Source organism: Mustela nigripes, chromosome 11, assembly GCF_022355385.1.
Source record: "Mustela nigripes isolate SB6536 chromosome 11, MUSNIG.SB6536, whole genome shotgun sequence".
NCBI lineage: Eukaryota > Metazoa > Chordata > Mammalia > Carnivora > Mustelidae > Mustela > Mustela nigripes.
In genome coordinates, this window is record NC_081567.1 from 23,253,178 (window position 1) to 23,259,177 (window position 6,000).

Here is a 6,000-nt window from a genome sequence, read left to right on the forward strand (position 1 = left end):
TTTTTAGACTTTATTTATTTATTTGACGGAGATTACAAGCAGGCAGAGAGGCAGGCAGAGAGAGAGGAGGAAGCAGGCTCCCCACTGAGCAGAGAGCCAGATGATGCGAGGCTCCATCCCAGAACTCTGGAATCATGACCCGAGCCGAAGGCAGAGGCTTTAAACTATTGAGCCACCGAGGCTCCCCCCAGGTGTGCCATCTTTAGAAGGAGGACTGAAGAGGGTTTCTATGGCCTTTGCTACCCAAGGTGGGGTCTGTGGAAGGCTTTCCCTGGGAGCTGGAAGAAACTCAGACCTACAGACTTAGGACCTGCCTTTTAGCAGGACCCCTTGTACAGATGCATATTAACATCTAAGATGCACAAGTGCAAAGTCCCTTTCAGCAATCAGGGCTGTTCGGGGCAGAGCCAGCTTCAGATTGCTAGATGTGAGCTCCCTCTTCTGGCTCAACAAGTAAGCACCGACTTTACTGTTCCCTTTCCACCTGCTGGTTTTCTGTTTGTTTGTTTGTTTTTAAGGGTTTCAGATGGGAATTGAAGCTCCAGCACCTAAGTAGGGGCATAAGGTCTCCTAGCACAGTGTATGGGGCCTTGAGTCTCCTCTCAAGTCATGGGAAGCCAAACGACACCTAGTGTCCTCTCCAACCTAGACGGCTCTCCAATTCCCAGCTGCCAAGTAGCCCACCTTCCCTATGTCTCATCCTTGCCATTCTGCTTTAACAGAAAAGCAGGGAGAGGGGAGAAAACCAAGCCTGAGCTGGCAGCCAATGATGCTGTTCTTGTGGCACAATCACTAGCCAGCTCTGAGACATTTGGCAAATTATTACCTGTTGGCCCAATTTCGTCTTCTGCTGGGTGAGGAGTATGGCAGGAAGATGGAACAGACGGAACTTGCAAAACTGTTGTGAAAGGTCAAAAATGTTACCATTTTTGACAAATGTCAAGGTGTTTTCCTGATGCCATTACTATAACTGGCAGATCTAGTACAGGCCTGGCCGATTCCAGCCTCATCCCAGATGAGCTCTGCTATCGTGAAGCCTGATGTTCTTAATTCTTGTCTCCATCAGGATTTCTCAACCTCAGCACTGACATCTGTGCCCAAATAATTCTTTCTGTAAGGGGCTGTCATGTGCATTGTAGGACGGTTAACAGCATCCCTGGCCTCATCCGCCACCAGGAGCATGTCAGGAGGATGCCAGGAGCAGCCCCTCTCCCAAACACACACAGTCATGAGAATCAAAAATGCCTCCACACGCTGCCAAATGTCCTGGGATATACAGGCTCTAGATTCGCACCTCTCCGAATTTTCTAGTCAATGGAAAATGTTGTCCAGGGGTTTCTATGTGTAAGGTTCTAGGCTATCCAAAGTGAATATGCAGGCCTTGTTTCCATGCCCAGGGCACTGGTGGAGATGGGGCAGGTAGGGAGGGCGGGAGGAAAAGTAAATGCAAGAGAATAGCAGCAAATGAGAGACACGTCAGTTGAGCAGGGGTATAATTTTTTGATGGTGTTGTAGCACTTTCATGATCTAGAGACCCCTTGCCTCAGTTTCCCAGACTCCAGTCGGATGCGTTCTCTTTACAGACGGAGGAAGTCAATGCACAGAGAGGCTGTCACTTGCTCAACAGGCCTGTTCCACGAGGGCTGGACGTATAAAGAGGGTGCACAGAGCAAGACATGACTTCACAGAGGTATGAACCTGGAGCTGGACTGTGGAAGGTGGAAATCTTTTGAGGTGGGAGGTTTGGACAAGGGATGCTCCGGCATCACTGGTTTTCAACTTTTCGGTCACACATGATGGATACTATCCACCATAACGACACACCCAAGAGGCCCACCAGATTTGTATGTAATCCCCACACCTTTCCCCCAGGAAGGCAAAGAGAGCACTTCATTAATTCATAATTGTCACAACTCTCAGCAATCACTCCAGATGTGTGTGTGTGTGTGTGTGTGTGTGTGTGTGCACACCTATTGGATCACTCACCATAAGTATATGCATGCATGCACATGTTTTGGGTGGTACCATGGCATAGGTAGGAAAGCAGATTATTTTCAAATTCTACCCCCTCTCTCTAGCTCCACTTTTTCTCTCCCACTCAAGGAAGCACAGCAAAACCTACATGAAAGTACTCAACCTTGTGACAACTCACACCCGATCATGCCTTTGCCAGAGTGTTGCAACTTCTGGGCTGAATCTCCTGTTTGTTTTGGGTTGTTTTTTTTTTTTTTAATTTTATTTATTTATTTATTTTGGGTAATCTCTACACCAATGTGGGGCTCAAACTCACAAGCCCAAAATCCAGAGTCACATGCTCCACCGAATGAGCCAGTCAGACAACCCTGAATCCTCTGGTCTATGCAGAACAGACAACAGAAGCCACACACAGTGCTAGTTGAAATGGTACCTCTTTGGGGACAACTCTAGGGAAGCCAACCATTCCCATTGTATTTAATGAAACCAGCGAAACCTGGAGTCATCTGACACAGCGGCAAAGGTTATGGATACTGTCAGAGACAGCATATATTAGGGCACGGGTCCAAATCTCATAAGGCCTCAAAGGCAGGTGGAGGAGTTGACATTGAACCATATGCTGAGTACAAGGGTGGGTTTTGCAGTCAGGCAAACTGGGCTTGCATCCCACTTGTTTCCATGGGCCCTTGACAACTTAACCGCTCAATCTGTCAGCATTTTTATCTCTAAGATGGGTAGTAGTGAGGACTGACAGAAAATGTGTATTGATTTGTAGAGGGCTTAAGATAGCACCCAACACATGGCAAAAACAGACACCTGGGGGTGCCTGGGTGGCTCAGTCGCTGGGCATCGCCTTCAGCTCAGGTCCTGATCTCAGGGTCCTGGGATCAAGCCCCGCATTGCATCGCACTCTCTGCTCAGCGGGAGCCTGCCTCTCCCTCTCTCTGCTGCTCCCCCTGCTTGTACTTTCTGTCAAATAAATAAAATCTTAAACAAACAAACAAACAAACAAAATAAAACAAAACAAAACAAACAAAAAACCAGACACCTGGACAAACTAACTGATAAATTAACATTCTGGCTGTATAAAATCATGGTTTTCATGCTGTAAGGATAAATTACCTTTCCAAATGAGCCACACATTGAACTATGTCTAAAAGGCAGGCACCTTTTGAATAATCGGGGAGTCCTAAAATTCCTTCAAGCCTGGCTGACAATAAGCCTTTCACACATTTCTGTTCCAGTCAGTTTTAAATGATGGTGCACTGTGCGTTTTGACAACTGTGCTTTATGGCCCTATTCTGGGGCAGGCGTTCTGCTGGGTTTTGTACATTATTTTACTTTGTTTGATCAGAAAAGGCCTTCGAGTTCTAGCCAATGTGATGGAGAGCCTGAATTGCAAAGCCATGATTTAGATGCCACGTTTTCTGGCAGAATTAGTCAGTTCTGCTCAAAACCTTAGTTTCACCTCTAAAATCCAGAAGCTGATGAGATATAAAAAATGAGAAGCCAGTAGAGGCAGCTTGTGATGGGTCTTACCCAAGTACAGTGGGAAAGGGAAAGCACCTTGCAGTTTGCAGAGTTTGAAGCAAGGATGTTTATGGAATCAGAAATATGTTTTAAAAAGATCTTTTGGCCACTTACGGGACAGCATTCCATAAGATGGCTATGTAAATCTCTCGGCACTGAAAACACTTCCAAATCTTAGATCCCCTGCCCAGACTTACACTCTAAACCAACTGTCTACTTCACACACCCTAGTAGTGTTAAAAAAGGCCTACCTGACTTAATATGAGCAAAGGAGATCTTGAATATTCACCCAGCCCCATCTCAGAAAATAGCATCCCCATCTACCTTTTGGCTCACGTTTAAAAATTTAGGTGCCATCCCATGTTCCACTTTCCTTCATCACCCACAGGCAACCAATCACTAACTGCTGCTGGCTCTCCAAATGAGGAAGGTCTTCATACCTCCATCCTCGCGTGGCGCCATAACCATCTTCTGCAGACCTAACTGGCCTTCATCTCCTGATCCATTGGCCATGGAGTTATCTTTAAAAATCCAAGTCTGATTATGTCCCTTTAAAGTGCATCATCTTCCCGGGGTGCCTGGGTGGCTCAGTGGCTTAAAGCCTCTGCCTTCGGCTCGGGTCATGATCCCAGTGTCCTGGGATCGAGTCCTGCATCGGGCTCTCTGCTCGGCGGGGAGCCTGCTTCCTCCTCTCTCTCTGCCTGCCTCTCTCTGCCTACTTGTGATCTGTCTGTCAAATAAATAAATAAAATCTTCAAAAAAAACAAAAAAGTGCATCATCTTCCCTTTGCTCTTTGGAGTAAATTTCTTACTCTAAGGGGCCCTGAATGATGGGCTTCTGTCTCTCTTTCATCTACCCTTTGCTCACCAGGTCCAGCCACACTGATATCATTTCTTTCCCAGTCTTTGGGCCTTTGCATCCCTGTGCCCTGTGCTGGGAACACCCACCCCCAACTCTTGGCATGGCTGTAACTTCTCATCCTTTGGTTCAGAGAAGAAATCCTTGCTTGCTCTGATGAAAGTGGCCTCCCCTGGTTGTATGTCACCCTTTTACTTTCTCCTGATATGCTTATCACAATCTACTATTTTGTTTACTGGTTGTAGCAGGTAGCCCCTAGAGTCGGGTCCATGATCCTGACCTCTGGTACACGTGCCTTTGTGTGATTCCCCTCTCGAATGTGGTTGGGACCCACGATTGCTTCTAACCCATGGAATATGGTGAAAGTGACAAGATACCTGTGATAACACATATGTGCTTATGCTACATAAGAATGTAATGCCTGCCTTGCTAAGAGAATCTCTCTCTTGGTGGCTGCAAAGATGCAAGCTGCCATGTGTGATGTCCCATATAGCCTGCAAAGAACGGGATGCCGCCAATGACCATGTGGGCTTGGATGTGGATCCTTCCCCAGTTGAGCCTCAGATGAGAACCCAGCCCTGGCAACACTGTGCTTGGAAGTTTTGCAAAGGACCTGGCTGAGCCAGGACTACCAACACACTGAAAATGTGAGATAACATATATTCTTTAAAGTCTATAGTTTGTGGGAAACTGTTATACAGCAACAGTTAATACACTTGTTAAGCGACTCTTGTGTTAGAAAGCAAACTTCTGGAGGCCAGGGACCTTTTCATTTCTCATTACTACCCAAATGGGTAGATGGCAGTAGACAGATGTGAGCAGACAATTGCATGAAGAAAAGAAAAATGTAATAAACACCAATTACTACTACTCCACGTGCTGGCACAAGAGGCAGTTCTTTTCCCTCTAAGAAGGAAAGCCACCTTTAAGGGACAGGCGTGTCTGTCATGGGATTCAGAAGTTTCCAGATTAAGGCTTTTATGTCCTGGTATCACAAGTAGCAGGCTTTATATTTTGTCTGCCCAGCAAATACTTCCTCTCCGTCTCATATTCCTTTAGTAGTATGCACCCTACCCTATGTGAAACCAGTGGGGCTTATGTAAACCTCCCATGGTTCCGGCTTGAACCTATGGCCCAGCCCTGCCCCGTCACCATGGTTTACCCTCCTGACCCCTGTGACTGGTTCAGGATTGCTCACATGACCCAAGTCTGTCCAATCAGGGCCAAACCCAGATCGTGGGCCCGTTCTGTTGGACAAGAGCAGCTTCCCCACTGGTGCAGGTGCGGAGCGCTAACCGTGAGGCCGACATACAGCCAGAGCTGCTGGGACCTCCATGTGTGCACGGCCTTAGTGGAAAGGCAGCTCACACGAGGACAGCAGTGCTGACGGATGAAGGGAGAGAGTTGCCTCAAGATGCCGCTTGAGCCCCTGGATCCAGCAGTGCCTGAAAATCTACACCCTGGCTTTTCAGTGGAATGAAATGAACTCCCCCACTTGCCCCCACCCGCCCATTAAAGCTACTTTGGGTGGAGTGTCTGTCATGAGCCCTATTACCTGGGATTGGCCATGAAATCAACGAGAAGTAATAAGGCGATCTGATGTCTAGGGGGTGAAAGAAAGAGTAAATAAAAAAAGC